At 41.7% G+C, this 24848-nt stretch overlaps 2 long non-coding RNA genes across 4 annotated transcripts in view; both read right to left on the bottom strand.

The window, feature by feature from the left end:
- The window catches only part of LOC138976377 (uncharacterized), a 115795-nt gene that overhangs the window by 15318 nt on the left and 75629 nt on the right, over positions 1-24848 (bottom strand). For all 3 annotated transcript variants that reach the window (XR_011458971.1, XR_011458970.1, XR_011458969.1), the window contains 2 exons: positions 7277-7489; positions 6857-6895 (listed from right to left, as the gene is read on the bottom strand). This is a non-coding gene — a long non-coding RNA (uncharacterized lncRNA). The remainder of the gene's footprint in view (positions 1-6856; positions 6896-7276; positions 7490-24848) is intronic.
- On the bottom strand, positions 13953-15630 carry LOC138977452 (uncharacterized). Its single transcript, XR_011459285.1, has 3 exons — positions 15493-15630; positions 14748-15015; positions 13953-14082 (listed from the first exon to the last, which is right to left on the bottom strand). It is a non-coding gene; the product is annotated as an uncharacterized lncRNA (long non-coding RNA).

Raw genomic sequence — 24848 nt, forward strand, 5'->3', positions numbered from 1 at the left:
GATTGCTCCATTTTCGCGCCCACAACTAAACGCTTCGCGTCGTCGAATTGTCCCTTTAAGAAATTTGGAAACCCCCATGATGTGATCCGCCCCTACACTGGCTATTCACGTTATATAATTATATACAAATGAATCGGTTTTCTTTTCAAGAACGGTACTGTCTTGTAACAATCGCAAGCTTGCACATTGACTATTAAAATTATGCATATGGCAAATATGTTCTTGCTAGTTGCTATCTTTTTGGAATGGGTTCATGATTCTGCTTTATTTTAAAGCAAAGACAGATGACACTACGACACTATACATACTGATGTAAAACATACTGTCCGGTCAATTGTCTACGGATAAATTCTCAACAAGGTTGCAGATGCCCTCCTATTTACTGTACACGAAGCTGTATTTCTACTATTTGTTAACAAAGAAATGCATTTCATGCATAATGCCAGAGTTTGAAAACGAAACCTGTAAACATAGTTTCTTCTATATCCATAGCGATTTACTCACATAACCGGTTCATGAATTCAGTCTTTCAGTCACGTTGGCATTTGCCATCACAGAAGCAAAGAGCAGTGCAGGGGACACCCGCTGTGGCACAGCTACATGGACCTCTACAACCTTTCTTGCAGCTGCATTTTACTAGTTCAGAGCAGATCTTAGATGCATCTGGAAGTGATGTCCAAACAGGCGAATAAGTTTCATCAACTTCTTCCCAGCCCCAGCTTGCAGGATCTTGAATCTCTGGCTGCGGAATGAGAGCTTCCTTCCAGATGAGTGCATGCAGGATCGCTTTTTTCGTGTGTTCAAGAAGAGCAGCTTGAGTGGGTGGGGTGTTTTCCAGCATGCGCCCTTTCTTCGTGAACAGGTGTTTTCTGGCATCGTTCACCTTGTCGGAAACACTGGTCTTGTCGAACATCAAGGAGACAAAGCGCTCAATCTGGCTGAACTTGTCCGGTGATGCAAGCACCCAAAGGAACAGCTGTGAATTCTGGATCAGACATCCACACTTCCCAGCATCTCTTCTTACTGACACCAAAGAAAGATGACACAGTGTCGCAGCCAGTCAGAGAATGAAACATCAGAGGTGCTGCTGATTTCTCTGGGCGTAGTCGTGAATAGGCAGAAGACGATAGTGGGATCCAGCACAAATGCAACCCACGGGTTTTCCAGCTGGAGGGAATGGTAATGAGCTGTTGCAAGCACCGCTACATCAGTGTCTAAATTCCTGATCATGACGTCAGTGTGATTCATTCTGGCCAGGTCAGAACAGTGTACAACCAGTCTGGTGTCAGCCTCTACGTGTGAACAAGGGGACAGCCTGGCTCTTTGGTCCTCACTAATGTCACTAGAACTAACAAAGTCCACACCTTGTGTTGCAATGACCACTTTCCCGTCTTCGTTGACGAGCTTCAGATTTTCAGACAGGATGAAAGAGCTCTTCTTTGTTTTGACTGTTTCGTAGGAATCCTGGCCCGTTGCGTGGCAGAGCAACGTCTCCTTTCACTCTTCTCCTCACGCCAGAGCCTCGCTTCTTCCTCACTGATGACTTCAGACTGTTGTCACGGTAACAGTCCCAAACAATGTCAACGCGATCAGCGTTAGACTGGCACATCAGGACATATGCTAAAAAGACAGAGTCACTGTACTCTTGGTCATCTGAGTAGACTTGTTCTGATTTCTGAAAAGGGCTACTCTGTTAAGGTGAATTGGGTCTGACAGTGGCTTTGACCTTTGCAGCAGCCTTTCAGCTAGTTTTAACCGGCTCAATCTGGCCGAATGATCTTATCATGGCTTACCCGTGAAGTGCAAAATCCTCGTCTGGCCATGTGAGCCAGTCCCAACATCGTGAGACGTGACTTGTTGTCTACTTGAGGGTCAATCGTCAAAGCAGCTTCCCGAATATGTGACTCAAGCTGGTATGTAGAACCTCTAGAAAGATTTCCAGTTTTGAAACAGTTAAACATACAGGTCTCTTGTGGAGAAACTTGCCCACTCTCTCTGCGTGATCTCTTTCCTGTCTAACCTTCATCTTTTTCAGCTTCACCATGTTGTCTCTTTCAGCTCTGTTCAACATTCTTTGGTTGTAGTTAGCACGGCAGTTCTTGTGCCACCTAGCACCATGTTTGGCTAACGAAGACGCAATCCCTGACCCATCATTGAATTTGTCTATTTTCAGTGATGTCTGAAACGCTCCAACTGCTTTAAAACCTTTTAAATGTCTATCTGCTGTGCTGTAGCTTTCTTCGGTGGGATTTATCAGCTTTTATGTTGTGTCCTTCTGGCAAAAGATGCACAGGCTCCAGTCCATGTGTTTACTCACGCCGCTTGCCATGTCTTCACTGCTTCAGTCTGAACACACACTGTTAAAGTACCGTGTTAGATATACACATTATTTAGGTCCCTGGGCTCACCTGTATATCACCAAAGCTTTGGTGTGTTCCCTGGTCAATTCAAGCTTATTATTTACCTTCGTTTGTCTCTATTTGGGAGCACCTACAAATATAGCCTAACCCGAAGGTTCCAAAATATGATTTTTGGCTCATTTTTCAACCATTTATTTATTTGTTTCACTTAAAGACATTAAAAAGATAACAACAACCCAATAATATGGATTTATTATGTTTATTCAGTCTTATATTATAGTTTATATGTGTTAAAACGCCCAAACTGTGTGTTTGACATTGTTCGCGACTTGGCACTCCGTTGCCTAGCAACCAAATTTACCAGAGGACAAAAATTGCTTGCCCCCCCCCCCCCCCCCCCCCCTGGAATTTACATTCTTTGGATGTCTTCTAACAGCACACCAAATGATATGTTGGTATACAAATTTGAACAATCGTTTCAACTGGGGACCCCACTATATGAGTTGTCGGAAAACCGAAGTGTAATTACGTCAAAAGTTTCGCTATCAGTTGACGTCATTTTGATTGTCGTCAGGAGGTTCTCGTATATCTTGAAGGAGTTTCCTTCAAAGCATATTTTTTTTACTTTTGATGTGATCGTTAGATTACTTTGTTCATTATTATTGAGAACGTAAGGAGTTAGGTAATAAATGAGGTTATCTAGGTACGAAATTCAATGATCGCTATTTTCGCGTCAAGAATCGCGAAAAGACAAAACTTACGATTGGTCTAGAATAGGTTGGCTAGCAACGAGAAGGAAAGTTTCGGTTAGTGGTCAGGGAGTCTGCGCAGACAGAACCAAAAAGATAACGCTCGGCTAAGAAAAGCAACTGCAAGTTTGCAAGGAGGAGCGGAACCATGGAAGAGCCGCAACAGCACCGGTCAACGCCTTGAACAAGGACATCGTCAAGGGCGAGCGGAGAAGGTTTAAGAATTCCACAGCGGAGATACCCTGTCAGTGACGGGATGGCCGGGAGGTGGCAGCTAGCGGTAGCATGGGACGTTAGCCGTTACGTTGATGAAATCTATTTTTGGTAAATATGATTTATTCAGATCCAAGTTAGTTTTCCCAAGGATATCAAATTAATTTTTATAAGCACTGTATTGGTCACAGTATCACAAGTTTGATCGAATACCAAGATTCTATGTAATCACTGTAAACCAAACGCAGTACATTGTATGAACGTTGAACAGCATGATGAATGAGTGTGGATAATTAATTGTTTATAAAGTGCTATAATGAATTATATAGTCAAGCCTCCGTTTGAATAACAAGATGTGTTTTTATCGCACAGGTCTCAGGGGAAACAGTTTGTATAATGACAGAATAATTCCCAGTTCTGAGACTTGTTGTTATTTCGGCAGATACGTTGGTGTTTCAAGTTCGAGTTCGAGTTCAGGATTTAGGTTCGAGATCCGAGATGCAAGTTTCCTACGTTCAACCTTCAAGTTTCGTCTGATGTTTTCAAGTTCAGCAACGATGAACATTGTGTAAGCTGTTCGACAATAAACCAGCCTGGATCGCACGATGCTCCGATCATCTACATCGTCGCTTCACGGACCTACATTCTAATGGATGGCTGTCTCAGTGCGCGCTCTCTCTCTCGCCTTGTCAGGCAGTGAGAGAAACGAGGTCAAACCAACTGCTGGGGATCGATCACATCCGGTTTCAATTCCACCAGCAATGTCGTCTGCAAAAACTTCAACGTCGACGACATTCTTCGGGTAAAATGAAAGCTATTACTATGTTTTCCGCGTATAACTTATGAACTGTTGATTTTATAATATTGAAAATCTTCTTGCTTACGTTTTTTGTTCTCCCTGTCGCCGTAAATACTCGCTTTGTCGACTGTAAGTTGTGCAACAGTACACTTGCAGACTTTCCTACTCCTAGTCTACTAAGCTAGTAGTTTGCAAACTTTGGCTTGTTTGTGTTCTCATTAATAGCCTTTTTGTTTTCAATTCGTATAACAACTATGAATATTTCATAGACGGGTTTTTTTCCCTCACAGGACGAGGATGAATTCGATCTGACAAAATGATGAAGAAAGGGGAAAAATGAAGATTTTTGCTGTGTTTGTTGGGCCAAATTTTTTTAAGTCCAAAAAAGGTGAGAAATATTCATAACAAATTCAGTTTTGGGTCTTTTTCAAATCTGTTTGATGCATCTTTTCTGTGACCATTGTGGCTATGCACTGACACACAAAAAAGTGGAGAAAGGGGAGAAATGAAGATTTTTTCTTACTACATCACAGTCAGGGATTGTTGACATGTACATTGTCAAGAGGTCAAAACAAATTTTAAAAGCTGTTGGACACTGCACTAGTGTTGCTCTAATCAAGGCGAGTCTGGAACAATAGGTCCACCCCACCAAAAAGTCAACATGAAATTAGTTATGATTTTTTTAGCCTTTTGGCTTGGGTACGGCCAAGTCAAAAAGGTGGGAAAGGTTAGAAATAGTCATAACAAGTTCACTTTTGGGTCTTTTTCAAATCTGTTTGCTGCATCTTTTCTGTGACCATTGTGGCTATGCACTGACACTCAAAAAAGTGGAGAAAGGGGAGAAATGAAGATTGTTTCTTACTACATCACAGTCAGGGATTGTTGACATGTACATTGTCAAGATCGAGGTCAAAACAAATTTTAAAAGCTGTTGGACACTGCACTAGTGTTGCTTTAATCAAGGCGAGTCTGGAACAATAGATCCACCCCACCAAAAAGTCAACATGCAATTAGTTATGATTTTTTTAGCCTTTTGGCTTGGGTACGGCCAAGTCAAAAAGGTGAGAGGGGTTACAAATAGTCATAACAAGTTCAGTTTGGGGTCTTTTTGAAATCTGTTTGATGCATCTTGTCTGTGACCATTGTGGCTATGCACTCAAAGTCAAAAAAGTGCAGAAAGGTGACAAATGAAGATTTTTCCTTCTTACAAGACAATGTGTGATTTGGCACATTTTGCCTCAGTCTTTATCAAGAGCCTGTCTAACCCACTTTGAAGCTGTTGGAGACTGCAGTAGTGTTCCTTACATCAAGACGAGTGCACAATGGTGCATTTCTAACCCCCTCCCCCCTAATGTTCACTTTAATATCAATCAATCAATAGATATTCAGTCACAGTTTAACTAACTCATTCACCCTCATCACTCACTCATCCATCCATCACAACAACACTGTTTGATGCACACGTACACTGCCTGCCTTCCGCACTAGGAAGCCGCTTCGCTTCGCAACAACAACAACACTGAAAACTCGCGGGGAAATACCCCCACGTACCACACGTGTGCCTGTTTCTTCCGACTAATATCAATTTTGGGAAAAAAGGACAAAACTGGATGAAAAATTCTACGGCCCCAGCAATCTCATTACTCTGAAAGGGGAACCGGAAGTGGCTGGTCCCCAGGTTTCGAAGTTGACCGATATTCCCACTAAAGTGACCTAGATCCAAAGACAGCCATCCATTAGAATGTAGGTCCGTGGTCGCTTCGTGTTTCAAGATGAGTAACCTGTAGATCTAGGACATTAAAAAGAAGAACGATACAAGAGTCGACCTCGGAAGCAAGCAAATGAATAAAAAGTTGAATCTGTAAACTTTCAATACATCTTGTGTGTTTTGTGTACGAATCTGTAATAGTGGTGTAATAGAATTTTTTTAGAAACAAAATTCATCCTTGATCTGGTTTATTACGTAGAAGGTGAGGTCTTCGTACCCTCCCAGTACGTAACAGACTGGGATCCGCAACATATTGTGAAGATATGGGTGTGAAGGCGCAAAGCGCCGAGCCGACGGCGCGAAGCGCCAAGCTTGCTAGGGGGGTCCGGTGGCATGCCCCCCCGGAAAATTTTGAAAAAAAGGATGCAAAATGGTGCAATCTGGTGCATTCTGAGGATGATCATTACCAGTTTTAGGCAGCAGATTTTGTCACTGATTAATACCCCAAAAATATTTTAATTTTTTGGCTGGGGGGGGGGGGGGGTCCGGAAACCCCAGAAACCCCCCCTCGTCCGCCCCTGGCTGTACAAATAAAATAAAACAGTGAGCAACTGAAAACAAAGCGTACGTTTCAGTAATGCTTCGAGAATAAGTCGTTGCTGTTCGGAAGCTTTACATTTGTTTTTTTAATATATATTACTGTATTGTTGTTGTGCCCGCTATAACTGCGTTTGATGACGATATTCTGTCAAAACCACTGCCTTTACTTGCCAGATAAGTTACGCGACAAATGTAATCAGCATTTCAATTGCATGTTTTCCTGATGTAACTTGCATTCGTCTGTGACAGTAAGTAAAGTATCGTTTTGCTTTCTGATAAACTACCTTCGTTCATGACAGTCTTTACACTATTCATTGAATTAATAATACAAGCCAACAATTAATTGAGCAACATCGCAAACAAGATAAACCAAACCAAAATTGTTGGTAACATAAGCATGGATAGCTGCTTATTTCGTTATATGTACCTGAGGTGGTAGTCATGGTTGTGGTGGTGGTTGTCGTTGCTGGTGAAGACACGTGGTCACAAGTTCATGAAACAGACGAGATGGCAGTGAATATTTTTTACATCATATCACTTAAGACCGAGCCTAACTAAAAGTCACTTATCAGGGTATAAGCGTAGTTAGTGTTGCCTGCTTTATTTTTTTCTGGTAGCTTGTTTCAGACACCTCTAACATGACTGAAATTCTGAATACTTTTTTACATTTAGTCAAGTTTTGAGTAAGAGAGAGAGAGAGAGAGAGAGAGAGAGAGAGAGAGAGAGAGAGAGAGAGAGAGAGAGAGAGAGAGAGAGAGAGAGAGAGAGAGAGAGAGAGAGAGAGAGAGAGAGAGACATGTCTTGCTTGCTTGCCGTGTCGTCGTGTTTCTGTTGCGCAAGATGGTACCTGTGACATTGAAATGGCACTGCTGGGTCTCAGTAACATTGGTCTGAACAATCTCAAGACGATAGTAACCAGTTTGAATTGAAGTTGTCTGGGCAGTGCACATGACGACCTGTTCTCCTGATTGTGATATCGAGATGTTCTTGTCCCAGTTTTCTGTAGCAGGTTTACACCGCCTCAAAGGAGTAGCATACTGTGTGCAGAGTTCGTCTTCATCTGTGAGCATTTAACACACACACACACACACACACACACACACACACACACGCACACACACACACACACACACACACACACACACACACACACACACACACACACACACACACACACACACACACACACACACGCGCGCGCGCGCGCACACTTATTATTTTATTATTAGAATTCTTCATTATTAACAGCTATTGTGTTTTCAGCGTAGCAATTCACGACTTTTTTGCTTGACCTTTCGGATTTCATGGGGGCTGCCATTTTGTTTTCATCTCCGAAGTGTGTTCCGGTCTGAAACCGGTTTAAAACACCACTAGGCGGAAACCCCAAAACAATGACGGCCGCCTTTTTCGAAATAACATTTTCAGAGATTGTACACAAAAACAACGCCCGAACGGAAAGACAGAATGTGTCTTTCGCTAGATTGCAAGTCAGGCTTTTCACTTTTCCGATGAAGACAACAGCTGAGAGTGAATAAACGACGCTGTTCGACTTCAAAATCTCCAGTCGCAGACTGCCTTCGCTCTCGCAGTACAGTCCATAGGCAGGTGCAATGTTACTCATTTTGATCAGCTCGTTTACGTATATTTTTTTGCATTCAGATCAATTAGAATGATTGGAATCAAAGCAGGAATAACTTCGGCATGCAAATGCTTTTATTTGGCGAAATCAGTACAGCAGTAAGCTAGATTCTTTCCCTTCAGTTTGTTTGCGTGACTGAATTTTGTCTTCAAGAATCTATCACTTGCTTGATATTGATTGTTTGTTCAGCTCATTGGCACGAAATGCATCTTGCAAAATATCACTTTGTTAAATGAAAACGGAAAAAGTGAAGTTCAAACTTTCTTTTGTCTTCAGAGATGAGATTTTTTCGCGGAATTCCGCTCAAAAGTTGATCCCCAGGACCGTTTTTCTGAATCGTCCCGACCCTGGACCCCACCAGGGGCGTTACCCCTGGACCCCAAATGTTTTTTACCCTCTTAAATCAAAATTTGGGAATCTCATCTCTGTGTCTTAAACTTTCAACAATGAGGGGTAATCGACCCATTTTCGGCATCGGATTAATTACTGAAAGTATCCCTCGCAGGGCCTCACTGTATCACATATCAATGGAAAGGTTATCGCGTCAACTTTGACCTCAAGTGTGTGCGAACTTTGAATTTGACCAATGAAAATAATTATAAAGCGATTTTGGCCTGTAAACAAACGAACAAAGACAGCGAGCAACTGACCAACCAGCGTGCTCCTATCAGTTATTGCATATTTAGCTAGATTTGATAAAATTGATGATTGGAAACTAAAAAGAAGTTACTTTACTGTGTTCCTGTAAATTTTCATTACAATAGAAGCATGGTTGCTAAGGAAATATTGTATTTGAATGTGCTTCTCCTTTGAAGGCACTTTTCTCAAAATGGCCGCCGGGACCGTTCTATACTTTGAAACCGCATATCTCAGTGAGTTTTGAAGCTACAGGCATAAAACTTAGGCTATATCAATTTAAAAGGAATGATGTGAAGAATATGGATATGCTAATAGCTCAATTTGCAAAAAAATAGCACTTATCCCTGGTTTTGTGGTGCCTGGTCGTAATCTTCAAAATAGATGAGTGTTTACTGAAGCGATAAACTATTTATACAAGTTAATAAGAATGGTTTGTAAGATCAAATACAAACCAGCAATACAACTGCTGTCGATAGATTACCCCCCTTGACTTCTCTGTCTGTTGGGTCAAACTACGCCAGACATTTCTCTTCTAGTGGCTCCATAGCATGAGATACAGGCTCTGAGGCAGAAACTGCTTCGTTCTGAACTTGAATACATCGGTTCCTCTCAGTTACATATGGTCTTTTAATTCCTTCTGTCGTTTCAATGCAACAGGTAATCAAGCCTTTGAGTGTTGCATACTGTATCAAGTTCTGGTGTATTAGCGATCGAGAAGTTTACGAGGTAGTTGCAGAATCGATGTTTGTACCTTTCTGGTCAGTTATCAGGAGATAAAAAAAAAATGACATGTATGCAACATAAGAGGCTAAAAGGCTAAGAAACTTGATGCCTCATCTGTCTCGGTTGCTAGTCTTCATCGTTCATAGCATATAGCAATACCATTTGTTGTGTAGAATCAATGTTATTTTTTCTGAAATAAAATATTCATGAAGAGGGTTCGATTCTGATCGAGTGAATATATGTGTCGAAAGCTGAATAAAGCAATGCGTTTGTCTTTGACTGGTGAAGTAGAGCTGAAGCTTTTTGTGCTGGATGTAAGCTTAGTTGGTTTTATCACACACACACACACACACACACACACACACACACACACACACACACACACACACACACACACACACACACACACACACACACACACAACCCTGATGTTTGTCAAAAATGTTGCATGTTCCTGCTTCACAAATGCCTGCACAAAAGCACACGGATGTACACGTACCTACCTACATACCCGTGCAAACAATCTACCACTGCAACACCACAGCCCCACACATTTATCCAAAGGTTGTCTGAATATTTAATACTGGCAATCTTGGTACTGAACGGGGAACTCTACTTTCATGGCGTATCATATGTGGTCTAGATCTCATTTTAAACGCTAAACCACCCTTACAAAATAAAAAGCCACACATCGTGTAAACGAATCGACTAAACAAAAACCAGACACGCGAACAAACAAAAAACGAATACTTTGATTTTCAACAAACTTAATAACAGATTTAGGTAAATAATTATGCCATGCAAGGAACATTTCTATTGAATTCGGTCGATGCTTAGATCTAGAAAAACACCAGCTCACTTTATGGGGATTTGAATAGTGCTGTTTCATGAGTTCCAGATCTAGACTGACAAGGTAGTAGAACATTTATTTTTAGCTTGCAAAATCGAACTTGCCCTGCAGTCACCTTAAGTCGAACCGCTTTCCCTGCCACCGGGGGTAGCAGTTTGGCGGGGGGAGGGCCATAGAGTCGGCACACTGGGAGTGGAACTTGACGAAATGTCACCTAGGGCCTAGTACGATAGCTTCTCTCCGGATTGACGTACAAACAGCGTCAGGGCCGCTTCAAACTTACATACGGATTACGATTCCTATCCCCAGTTTCTCATGTTGGTAACCACTGGCTATTTGTCAGATGTGTCGTTCTCCCACATTTGAACGATGCTGTAGTGCGAGCCGGTCAAAATGCCCTTTAGTTGTCAAACCACGTTCTCTTTTTCCGCGCAAACTGTTTTGCGTTCCGGACCGGAACACACTTCGGAGATGATCATTGACTATTTCTGATTGGACAATGATGCCAACGCCCACATGACCCTAGCTACAATGTCAAGGTCGGAAAGTCGTGAATAGGGCCCGATCGAGACAAGTATAATGCCGACGAGTCGAAGACAAGTCGCATTATACTTGTTCGAGTCTAAGTATCGGACCCTATTGCTACGATGAAAACACAATACACCACTAAACAGTTCCGACGTTTACATGGAACAAAGAAGGAAAATCACGTGACCGCACAGACGCCTCTCATTGGCTGCGTCATTTTTTCGAGGAAACAAATCGTCTGCAACACAGCTTTGCGTATGTTCTGCGACTGACGAGTCAGACACTTGTGTTTATTTTGTTGTTTTGTCGATGTAAATTCAGCGATTATCGATTTTAACAATGGCATGTCACTGCCCGATGATTGATTGTGACAACGGAAGCTACCGTCTTCAAAATGGAAAGCTAAACTTTGCAAAATTCACCAGGTTCCACACGAGTCTGTGGTGTTCATCACTTCATGCCAACCACCGTTCAGGTGAGCGCAACACTGTAACAGTTCTTGATCAACTTATTTTATTGCCTGACATTCATGCGATTTATTGGGTTTTTTTCTGCAAATTCCATAGCATGATTACAAAACCGTTTAGCTAGACCTGCATTTATACAGCTTTGAACGTTACAAAAACTGCACACCGGCACTGCATGAAATACTTGTTTGAATCTGCCGTGCATGAGGTCAAAAAATGTGGCTCACTTTCTGTGTCAGTGTGTTTCCGTTTCTTGTTTTTTTGTGTTTTACTTCATGTTGTTAGAGCATGGCTGTGATTAAAAAGCAATACAAATTTGCTTTGTAGAGCCATACGTACATTGTCAAATCTGATATGCATCTGTCTGTTTTCAACAGCTTGCATCCGCATCCAACACACAAGAAGAAACCAGCACAACGAGATTAAAGTGGATTCGACTCATCAGCCGTGTAGACACAACAGCAGACGGAAGGCACAAGCTTTTTTTCACCTGCAAAAGATGCAAGGGTTTGTTCTCAACACTTTCTTGATGGCACACCAACTGCAGAGAACTCTTTCCCAACACAAAACTTGGGATACCCTGGATTTCAACACAGAGTAAGTTTTTTTTAAATAACTTTCTTGTTATATTTTGTGTGTGTACGCAGTAAAGAAGATGGGAAGGTGTTGAATGTATTTGTTCACACATGCTGTTCCTAGTATCACTATGATGTGTCTGTGCCTTACAGCTTGAGTGATTTAATTGACTTTTCGTCTGTTCGTGTGTTCTGAAATCTGAACAAGAATGAATGTGGGAAGCCAAGCTAAGTTTTATGTGGGTGGTTTGTTTCCAGAGTGCGATTTGATCAACATTAGGAGAGCTCTCCATAGAAGCCAAAGGAACAAAAACAAGTGTACCGGGGAATTCACAGAGGGAGTTCTGTATTGCACTGAAAATGACTACAGTGGGTCCAAATGACCACCTTTATAAGTTGAAGTTGGGGGCATTGAACCCAAACGGACAACATATGTGGAGAACCCTGCATGAAGATGTAATACTACCATAAATACTGACAGAATGAACCCTATTTGGCAATGTTTCAGTGCTAGCGACATACCCCGACCAGAGCACCGGCTAGGCAGAAGAAAATGGGCAATGCGAGATCTGGAATTCCAGTTTGAGGCGTGCCAGGCCCAAGGATCATCTAGGGAGAGGAATGGTGCAGCTAGTTGATTGCCAGAAAAATGTGACTCTGGTCCTGAACAAGACCCATTCGCAACAGAAACATTTCTGGGTGCTCTTGCTTTTGCTTATTTGTTGATAGTTGGGTTTTTTTTATAACCAGATGCCAACTTAATGCACACCCATTATGCGCAATCTTATTGCAATGATTAAGCTGACTAAGGAGAACAATAGACTGAAGAGACAAGTGAGTGTGTTCAAGCTACAGATTGCAAACATGGCTAAGAAAAAGAACGCAGACAGGAAAAATCCATGGTTATTCAGAAATCTGATTTCTCGCAGAACATATCATATTGCACTGGTATAGCCATGACCAGTCTCTTCCAATTAATTCATGTTTTTAGTGTCACCCTTTGTAACAAGAAGATGGCAGGAAAAAGTCAACAATTCTAAAAAGACAAGAATTTTTAGCGATCAACCAATGAGTATTGACCCTAAACGTTATAGTATAGATGAGATGTTTTTTATGCAACAGAGACGAGGATTCGACCTTGAGGATCTAGCCTATCGGTGTCGCTAATATAGGTAGAATAAAGTACATGTCACCAGAGTGGCCAAGAGCAACCTTAAACAATTTACTGGTTTAGTCTTCTCTCCATTTCATGTCCCCTGTGCATAACATGTTCTGAGGAAAAATGTTTGTTTGGCTCACTTTTTGTGTGTATCCTTATTGATGTTTGTATGATGCAATGAGTGTGTCAGAACAAAATCTAAGTTCTCGTACTTTGACATGGAGAATGAGAGACAAGACAAAGCATTACAGCACAAAGTCAAACATATCAGCACTTGCAAACAAAATGCACACAATACAGTCAGCTCAAAAAACTTTACTTATGTTGATAAACGTCATCACTAGCAGCAGATCAAATCTGATGACTTCATTCACTTGGCAATGAACATAATTATTGGGAAGAAAGATATCTAGATATACCAAAAACACACATGTAGTACAGTAACAGTCATATCTATAATGGTGTACACAGGAACCTTCCTTTTCAGAACTCCAAACAATAATCTGACCACAAAAAAATCCAGTACAGAAAAAGAGGGAGTCTTAAAATATAGGAAAATTTACATAGGTTTTGACAAGACAAACATTTATATGTTAGATGCGACCCACACTACTACCTTTCAGGCTGAAAACTTACAGAAACGAAGCAGCTGTTCAACAATGTTGCTCTGCCCATTACATGTGTAACGAGGAGAGCTTAATGCCTGGATCTGGCAAAGCTTTTACATGAGTTGACACATTGTTGAAATTAGAGTCGTCAGGATTGTTTACTTTGTGGAAGGGTTGCTCTCCTTGTTTATCTGTGTGGTTTCATAGTTAAGAGGAAAAAGCTGTTTTGTTAAAACCGCTTTCCCTACTTCTACTAGTTCCTCCTGTTGCTGCCTGTGTCAAAACGGGCAACAGGATTGGATTACTTTGAGAACAAGAGGTTGTGATGACTGGCTCTGGGTAACAGGTGGTTGTGATGGCTGACTCTTGGAGACAGGTAGAAGTCTCTTTCTGGTTTTGACAAAGATGCAATCAGGGGCTTCCTCCTCCAAAATGACTTGCAGCCTGTTGCACATGGTCAAAACCCTGCCAAAAGGGAGAAAAAAAGAAAATAATCAATATGACAAAGAGAAAGGAGACAACTTTTACTAAAGCATCATTTAGGACAATTTACCAAGTTGTACATAACAAATTGCTCACAAATTTGAGTGCAACTTGCATGAAGAGCATTGCAAAATTAAGACAGTTGCAGGGATGGCCAGATCTCAAAATCTTAACTTGCCAGACAGGCGAGTCATTTCAAGAAAGTCCAGTCCACCAAAAAGAATTGCTTGCCGGGTACAAATCACAGTTGCTATAACTGCATTGTTTATAACGTTTTGAAACTAGAGTATACAACCAGAAGTGTTGCATTTGACGAGAATTTTCACTAGCCAACCAGGCGAGTTGCCAAGCGGTTTTAACTAGCACAGCGGATTTTTTGTACTCGCCCCTGGCCATTGGTCAGATGATTTGACCATCCCTGAATTTAGAAAGTCTGTTCAGTCATTGCTGATTAACTGTATCACTATCAGTATCACTGCACTTTTTTTTAATTATATGTATACATATATTGCTGACAGCGACAGGCATAATTTTAGTGTGTTTAGCTGGTTTTTCAGATTTTGAAGAAGTCAACTTGAACCATTCTCTTTTTCAAAAGTAAAGTGCAAATATGATTTATTTTTTTTTTAAATAGAGAGGTTTCCTACCTGTAAGCCTTTCCTCCTTAAAACTCGTTGACGAGGCGATGCATGAGGTCGAGCTCACACTCACAGGCAGCCGGTGATGAAGACGCTTGGCCACAGGAATCGCCCATCTTGCTGCCTTTCAATCCAGTTGTGATGATGAATGGATCAGGATAAAGCACCCCTTTCACATACAACTTCTGCTTGTACTCCCGAAGAAGCACCCTCTCTGCATTTTCTGCTTCACGGTCGACAGGAATCCCATCTCCCAAGTTCCAAAGCAGGAAAAGCTCTAAAAGTAAAACAAAAAGGCCTTGAGATCAAATCACAGTTTTTTGCACCTGTGGAAGGCATTCTTTTTTCCCCCTCATCACCATTTTGTATGTAAACTTACAAAATACTCACTGAGGTAAGCTTAGCAGCTATACAAACTGGCAGTGGCAACTTAGTATGCATGTTTGTTGTTTCTTACAATCTTACCCACACGTCAGATTGAAAATGGAAAACTTTAGCATACACTATCGCAACATGTATGCATCACGAATCGGAATATAGTTATGCTTCATAGTAAGTTAGATTCCGTGGACAGATCAACGGCACTTATTCAAGTTTTTGACTTTAATCAACTGAAAAGTTAAGCGTATCTGAAGAGAGAGCACTTACTAAGTTACTGTTAGTGTTACAACTTACAGGGCGGAAAACCGGTCTTGGGAATGAACAACACATCGCATCATTGCAAAGAGTAAATAACGAAAGAAATAAAACTTACCTAGCTACAAGTTCCTCGTGTGCACCTTCCACACTCTTTTTCCGTACACACGACAAGGTTTTCGATGCTTCAGTGCTCCACAGTCGCACCTTCTGGATGGAAATCTCGCTCAAATCGCACATGTTTCAAGTTGCTGAGAAGCTACGAACGACGCGTTGTTTACTCGAAAAAAAATGCTGCGCATGCGCACTGTCGCAATGGCCGCGGAACTGTTTAGTGGTGTATAGCGTTTATATAGCTATTCTGACATTAAATTCTGTGTTAAAATCATGTTTTTTGTCAGCAACAAGTACCAGAATGGTCCATGTCGTTGAGTGCAGACGACGGTTCCCTTTCCGCATGAAGCCACGGAAATAACCGAACATTGAAAAACCCACGGACATGTATTACGGATTATTCCCCCCTCTGCTTCTTTACCTCTGTAAACTTGTAGAGCTAGTTATTTTTCGATAATGACCCAGCAACCAAACAAATAACGAGCCAGCAACAGCCTGAATCCTCGATAGTGCAATGGGTTGAGAAGCTGTTCTGTTTTGGTACTACTTTTGCGACTGAAAAGTTCCGAACGCTCTATACGTACGAAATATACATCTCTGGAGCAAACAATACAAACATACCGCATTTAAATTAACAACTACAGGCCTGAACACATGAATCTCCATATAAAATCCATGAGTTAGGTTGTTTTCTGAATCTAGATCTGCCGTGCACACACCGTTCATCACAAGCAGATTCCCAAGGCAAGTAACTCATACTCTTGCCGACAAGAGTAGTTCCCCTTCTTTTAACGCAGTTTCTTCGACAACACTGACTGCAATCCGACGGTCAATTTTCAACAATATTTCATTTTATAAACAGATCACACGCAACCAAATGCACACATCTCATCAATTTAAACAACATAAAGCGGTTTCATACACTATTTTCCCCAGAAAACTGAACTTCATACAGTAATTAACGTTGGAACACGGGTGCAAAAGTTCGTCTGCTAGTCCTATTTGACAAAAGAACATTATCCGAAACGATACTAAAACATAAACAGAACACACAATATCTGCCTTTACCGCCACAGCAGAATAACAGCATATCTGTGTACTTGATTTTAGTCTAAAACAGGGAAACTGACAAGAAGTGTTAACAGAATGGAATGATTTGCACGGAACTATACAACCGCGCATTAATCGATCGCCTGCGCAGGTTGACTGGTTGAGTGATTCGGATTCGATCAAACTTTCGCACAAAAACTCCTGTTTTCTTTGAATAACTGAAGAAAGGAGGAATAAAGAGGTTACACACCTCGTCTCAGTGATTATTAAAAATAATGGTCTCAGTTCGCGGTCATGAAAAAGCTCGCTGAAGCTCGCATTTTTCATGATCCGCCAACTTCGACCATTATTTTTAATAATCACTGAGACTCGGCATGTAACCTCTACGAAAACTCGAGATAACCGGATGTTTAGCATTACGTCAATATGCTAGGAATCATATGACGTCATGACGTATCATGCTTGCCTACGTAGATTGTATGTTCGAAAGTCTGACTTCTGTTGGGAATTCGCGTGGTGAAGACTGCGGTAAATCTGTAGATGATAAGAGAACAAGGATTGTCTCAGAAGAAACGACTAAATGTTTCAGACCGGTAACTTCATTTCAACATTGCACTATACAATGGACGTTCTATGTGACAGGAGAGTTTGCTGATTTTGTGTTAAACATTGGAGAGATCGTCTGCTAGAATCAGAGATAGGTCGCTTCAGATTGCAGCTTCTGGAAATGTGCAAGGTTTGTTGCCTGTTAAAGAACTGGATTTTACACGTAATGTATGTCATGTACATTAAGCAACAACAAAAACACACACAAAGCAAATGGCATCGTCTGTCGACTTGTCACATAAACAAACCTGGCGAGGTATGCGTGTACTTTATACACGTGGAAGAAACCGGAACCATGCGTCTTTGTTATTGCCAATATGCTTTTGGATATTGGCAAAAATGGCCGACTTCCGTAGCATTATGCTTTGATGATCGGAAAAGGGATGTGTGAGACCATCCAATCACAGCCCCCGAATTCCCCCACGTGTTCATCAGAATAGCTATTTAATATCCCATGACCTGCCTCTTTGTCTCTGTTAGCTGTAGAGGGGATTATTCTGGATTATCCATCACAACCATATGGATTATCCATCACAACCGAGTCTCGATCTCACCTGTCATTGGTCATTGTCTTTGATCTCAGAGTACATTTGAATAATTTAGAGGTCATCTGCATATTTATCGTTAACTCGGGGACTACTTTTTTTCAGCAAAACGATTGAGATATTCTGCGGTATAAAAGTCGAACTGACGTTTGGCTAACGATCTACAAACAATATCATTGAAGAAATAAAGAAAACAACAAAGAATGTACATAATCTGTTTGGGTGAATAGAGCTGAGTAAAGATTATGAGTTGTCCGACGCGGTGAGACTGAAAGCTAAAGAGAGACAGAGAGCACGAGAGAGAGCGACAGAGACACACAGTGATTCAAGGCGCACAACTCTAGTAAAGTTGTCGTAACGAGGTACGCTTCATGGGCAACCGCTTAGATCAATCCCAAGAACATCCTGATTCAAAATCTTGAGCGACGAAATAAAACTTACACTTAAAGTATGCTTAAAGTTTTGTTCATTTGTTATTGCTTTTAGAGCGTTGATTGCTAAATATGGTTTAATAGAACAAGGCTGTCTCATCAGTCGTCTGCTACAGATCTGTCGTCTGCTGCAGGATATGTCGTTTGCTATAGTATCTTCGGCTCAAGTTGACCAGCATGGAAATTGCCATTTTCAAAGTTGGTGATACTGTTAGAATAAAAGGTGGCGAAGAAGGTCGGATTTTGGACATCCAGAGACCACTAGGCTACACGCGTTGCCGCATAAAAACAACTCGACAGTGGTGCGCCGTTTTTCCCCAGACAGACAACGACAGACATCAAAGTTAGGCTCACCTAAATCAGTAAGTGACGATTGAAGAAGTAGGTAATCCAAATTTGAACACTGACGCACAAAGGCCCGAATAAGCACAAACTCAGCAATCATCTTCATCGCTTGTAAAATCACACACGCGGTCTTTCGAATCCTGACCTCAGGTCAAAAATGAGTTACTTCCCTTGCCTGTACAGAAAGAACGTTACCTTAACATCCCGAGGTCAGAAAGAACTTGCACCAAATGTGTATCACAAGACATAGGTGATGAATTCCATTATTTATTTGTCTGTGATTTTTTCAAAGAAGAAAGAGCTGAGTTGTTACCACCTTACTATTGGAAAAAACCTAATGCACTTAAATTTAAAAAGTTGTTTGCTACTAACAAAAAGAAATTGCTAAAGAATATTTTGGACTTTATTAATAGAATCTGTAACAGTTTTTCATAATCTTTTTAATTTTTATTTATTTATTATATTAGCATATATCATGATTGTATTGATTGTATTTATTGTTCAAAATGCCCCCAGGGGTTATGGACTAATAAAAAACTTGAAACTTGAAACTTCGGGTATCATTCTCTCCCGTCGCTAGCTGTGAAGCGAAGATTATCAGAATGCGGTCTTTCGCAGTTTTGACGAATGCCAGCTCGGGTAACCGACTGAAACCGGCTGGTAACTGCACAGTATCAAATGCATTCAACGGCACAATCCTGGAAACAAAAAGACAAAAGGGGACTCGTTTCGCACATGAATATCATGACACGATTTTCGGTCGCGGAAGGTTTGATGAGCAGTAAACAGGCACTCGCAGAGTTTGTGTCAAAAAGTTCGGTTTTTTAATGAAAACGTCGGAGTAATGGGATAAAAAGCTTACACACCTCGTCCTGAATATCGTGCATATTTTCCCTCGGGTCGATTTACAGGTATTACCTCGCCAGAGGCTCGGTAATACCTGAAAATCGACCCCAGGGAAAATATGCACGATATTCAGAACTCGGAGTGTGTAACCTATATTTATCCCATGACCTGCCTCTTTGTCTCTGTTAGCTGAGGAGGTGATTATTCTGCATATTCCATCACAACCATATGGATATCCCATCACAACCGAGTTTCGATCTCAACTGTCATTGGTCATTGTCTTTGATTTCAGAGTACAATTGAATAATTTATAGAGGTCATCTGCATATTCAGAGTTTACAGATGGACTACTTTTTTCAACATACGACTGAAATATTTTGTGGTGTCAAAGTCAATATCACGTATAGGTACAGGCCTACATGTGTCAATATTGAGAAAATAAAGAATACTTCATACGATACGCACATTCTGCATGGATTTAAAGAGCGGAGTCGAGATATTTCGCTGGCTGAAGCGACTGCATGGTCAAAGGCATGTTCAACGAGTATCGCGAGAGAGAGCAATCAAAACACAACCCAGTCACCTAGCTGGTAGTTTGAAAACTCAATCTGAAACTGACATCGATTGTCGAAGGCATGCCTGCGGTGCATAACTCTGGAAAAGTTGTCGTAGCTGGGAACCCGTTGAGATCCATTCCAACGCCAAAAAAATTATCAGAAGACTCACCATGAAGTCAAATCAAACGTTAGGTTTTCTCATTTGGTTATTAAATTTTGCCTTGGCTTTAAGTGTATTGCTTCGATTGATAGCTGAATCTGCTTGCAACCGTGCTGTTCAAGACTGTTCGAACTGTCGTCTGCTAGACGGGCTTGTGTGAATCCGAGTCGAGTCAACTGCGGGGTTCAGCGACAAATGAGGGAGTGGCACCAAAATGAAAAGAAGAAGACGAAAAGAAGTTGGAGATACAGTTAAGATATATGGGGAAGAGAAGAGGATGTGAGGTGTTAGATGTAGCCAACCTTAGGTGTTCAAACTCAAGACCGGGACAAAGTAGAAAGCGATGTACCGCGACCGACTCTCAGTGCCGACATACAACTTCCAAGCTTTATTGCTTAACGTCTACAACAGGCGAAGTATTGAAGCTTTGGCTCACCTAAACCCGACGACTGAATATGTAAGTGATCCACGTGTGAAAACCAAAACAGAACAGCGCGATGACAGCCAACATTTTCTATCCCCGACTGCATGCGAACTGACTTGGGTCAACGATCAAACCAGCACGGCCCGAACTGAATTTGTTGCGCTGCCATTATCGTGCGCAATTCTGGTAAAAATATAAACCCGGTATGCCGAATTGAGTATAACGAAAGCCGATGTCAAATATACACAGGGATATTTTAAAATGACTTTCAAAATGTAAAAGCAGATAGCAGACCTTTTTATAAGCAATATGAATGACTGAATGTCCACATACAAGTCGAATGACGCCGTCCATTATGCTGACAAATGGGAACTAGCTTTGCGCATGAATTCATTGACATGAATTTCGACTGCGGAGGCTTTTGGCAAGCTGAAAACAGGCACGGGCAGGTTTTAGTGGAAAAAGTAAGTGTTTTTAATGAAAACGTCGGAGTAATGGGATAAATAGCTTACACACCTCGTCCTGAATATCTTGCATATTTTCCCTCGGGTCGATTTTCATGTATTACCTCGCCAAAGGCTCGGTAATACATGAAAATCGACCCTCGGGAAAATATGCAAGATAATCAGAACTCGGAGTGTGTAACCTATATATATATACACACAAACAAACAAATAAGGAAAATATAATCAAAACAAGCCTTCACGGTTTTTTACCAATATTTCGGCCTCGTGGCCTTCGTCAGGGTGCTCTCTCTCTCTTAATCTCTCTCTCTCTCTCTCTCTCTCTCTCTCTCTCTCTCTCTCTCTCTCTCTCTCTCTCTCTCTCTCTCTCTCTCTCTCTCTCTCTCTCTCTCTCTCTCTCTCTCTCTCTCTCTCTCTCTCTCTCTCTCTCTCTCTCTCCACAGATAAGAAATGCAACTTCAGTGAAAATGTTCAAGAGACAGTCACGTTCACACATCATTCGAGAATGAAATGTCTTGTTCGAGTGTTATTTTGCTAAACATTTTGTACTAGTGTTAACCGCTGATCTGAGCATCTTCTTTCCCAAATGAAAGATATAACTATGTCAATGTAATTCTGTAATTTTTGAGTTCTCCTTATGTAATTCCTTAAATGCACATTGTGTTGCATTCCATACAATGTATTTCTGTATTTTATATGATTCAATCTATATTTTGTACGTGCGTCCGTCTTTACGTGTTGTATAAAGGACAGGTTGGAAGAATAAGCTTTGCCTAAAACCAAATCCTTTTGTAATAAAGGTCTGAGTCTGAGTCTCTCTCTCTCTCTCTCTCTCTCTCTCTCTCTCTCTCTCTCTCTCTCTCTCTCTCTCTCTCTCTCTCTCTCTCTCTCTCTCTCTCTCAACTCAACTCAACTCAACTCAAATTTTATTGGCTTCAATTTTCATAGAAGAATTTGTCTTGCGCTTGGGAGAAAGTAAGAGTATAACATATAAAAACAGCATTCATATCACATTTCATGTATCACACACAGTAATCACTAGTATAAGCCTACAATTATCACATTTGTACCTGTATCATACATGCAAATAAATAGTATCACATTTCCACGTATCTCTCTCTCTCTCTTTGTTTTGCTCGATTTTTCTTTTTTTTTTAACTCTCTTTGTGTACGTTGCCGTGTGAAAATGCCAGCGACAGCCTTAGCCTTCAGAGCCAGTTGCGGTTGCTTTGTTTCGGTCTACATTTGTTTCATGGAGAAGAGGGCCGTGCTGAAGAAAAAGATGAGAATCGTGGTGTTGTCTTGCAGTAACCGTCTACAAGGGATTCTGTGTGGTGCCCTACTGTCATACATGTTTTGGGGAAGTTTGCTGTTGATACGATGCGGGGACGTGGAGATGAATCCTGGACCTGGACCTGCGACCAGTGAGGAGAAAGTTACGCGACAAACAAGGCAGAGTACAAGTGCTGACAGACATGGCAACGCCACACAAGGTAATAACACCTTTCCTACTCCCAAGGAACCGACGTTGGCGGACGTTATGATGAAATTGAACGGTATGGACATGTCTATGAACGGTAAACTCGATAAAGTGAAAAATGATGTGCAAGACATCAAAGAACATTTTAGTCAGCTTCAGGAAGAGGTGAACGAGTTGAAAGAGGGGGTGAACTCTCTGAGAGAAGAAAATGACCAACTGAAAGGTTACAATGAGAAGTTGTGGAAAAATATTGAAATGTTGGAAACAAAAGTTGACGATTTGGAATGCCGATCAAAACGCAACAACCTCTTGTTTTATGGCATGGACAGAGAGGAAAACGAAACCAATGAAAGATGTGAACAGAGGCTGCAAGATCTCTTTACAGATAAACTGGAACTGGCGGAGAATGTTGAATTTGATAGAGTGCACCGTATCAGTTCTAAACCCAACTCTCCCCTCATTGCACGCTGTGTATTCTATAAGGATAAAGTTAAAGTTCTGAAAGCGAAGAGAAAGTTGAAGGGATCTAACATTTTCATTGGGGAGGACTTTTCCAAAACAGTCAGGGACATCAGGAAAAATCTAACTCAGTTCATGAAGGAAAGAAGAAATGGGGGTCACAAAGTGTCTATGGTGTGTGATCACGATCACCTCATCATAGATGGGGAAAAGTTTTTTCTCTCCGCTGACGGTGAGAGCATTGTGAAAGGTGAGATTGAGAAAAGAAAATAATGTTCCGGCCGCCCCTGTATAAAGGAAATGTCACGTTTTTCAAATGCTCCTTCTGGTTGATGGCCGCAGGAGCGGTCATCTATTGGAATGCATTCGGAGAGGTGACATGTCTCGTTTTGTTACCGTTCTCACGAGATCAGTTACAGTTGTTTTTTTCTCTCTCTATCTCTCTGTGTTTGTATGTCTTTGTCTGTGTCTCCCTCTGAGTCTCTCCGCTTCTGTCTTTCTATGTCTGTCTCTGTCTCTCTGTGTGTGTGTGTGTGTGTGTGTGTGTGTGTGTCTCTCTCTCTCTCTCTTTCTCTCTCTCTCTCTCTCTCTCTCTCTCTCTCTCTCTCTCTCTCTCTCTCTCTCTCTCTCTCTCTCTCTCTCTCTCATCCGACTCCTGGCACACAGGTCAAAGCAGAGGTTAACTTGAGTGCACGAGTACCTGGCAGGAGGGGGGTGATTCGGGTCAGAAGTGGGGTAAAGCAATTTGGTCTTCAGTCTTTGGGTTATAGCTTTGAGTGGAGACGACGCCAACATGAAATTGCACTATGCTCTACTATTTATTGTCCTTGTTTATCGGACACGAGGAAAAGAAGCTACAGTCGCTCCAGGCCATATATACTCTTTGTTTCCTGAGCCTGGACCATTGAGACGGTTACCTCATAGATCTGTTCATTCTTCAGTTTGTCTGTGTCAAAAGTTATACCCCCATTCCACACAACCGTTCTTTGTCCCGTTCTCGTACCAACCAAGGAATTCTGCCACAACAATGGAACGCTGCGCAAACGGCCGTATTTTGGCATCTTTCAGCAGCGTCTGACCATAGTGCCAGCCGTCCTTGTTCGGTATAAGGGAAAGGGACCTAGAACGGATGTGTGGAATGCGGGTATGACAACTCAGTGTGTGAGAGCGCTACCGTTGCGTTACCGTTGTTTTAAGTTCCTTTAACGATCCAAGCGTTCCGTTACCGATGGGTTGAGGTTCCATTACCGTTCATTCTGATCGGGAGGGGAACGGCTAAAAATGTGAACATGCAGCCCAAACTCAGCCGTCCCTACCGACCCTACCGTTCAAAGCAGTTCCGTTAACGATCAGTTACGTTCATTGCGGTTCTGTCCCGATCCCTCCCGTGCCCGCACCGTTCCTTGGTCGGTACGGGAACGGGACCTAGAACGGTTGTGTGGAAAATGTGTACTCTGCCTTGCAGATTACACATTTGTGCTGTCGGGGCTGGGTAAAGGGAGTGGAGGGTAAGGGGGTGGGGGTGGGTGGGTAAGCGAGGGGTAAGAGAGACGAAAGAGAAAACTGGACAGGGAAAAGTCACTGCCTGAAGTATTCAATAAAGCCACACACAAACAAACAAAAATTACCACATATGCAGGTTTTCAATTCATATTTTTGCAAAGTATCTGCACAAGCATGTGTGCCTCTGTGAGTATGTTCGTGGCTGCTTTCATGGGGTGCCTGTATCCTCAGGAATTTGAGGATCTCTCTTTTTCTGACACCGTTGATTTAACGTCATTTTTACAGGACAGTTTTTTTTCCTTTCAGTTATAAGTTGTAGTAGTTTGACCTTATTGTTTTAGGACAAGTAGAGCTCGTTCACCAGTAGCAAAGACTCACTCAGTCCGTCAGTGTGCCTGAGTGTGTGTGATGGGGGGGGGGGATCTCCCGTGACCGGCCACCTGCAATGTACGGACAGGTTTGCACTGGCCCAAGGGTGTCCGTTCATGAG

Source organism: Littorina saxatilis, linkage group LG9 (assembly GCF_037325665.1).
Source record: "Littorina saxatilis isolate snail1 linkage group LG9, US_GU_Lsax_2.0, whole genome shotgun sequence".
NCBI classification, from domain to species: Eukaryota; Metazoa; Mollusca; class Gastropoda; order Littorinimorpha; family Littorinidae; genus Littorina; species Littorina saxatilis.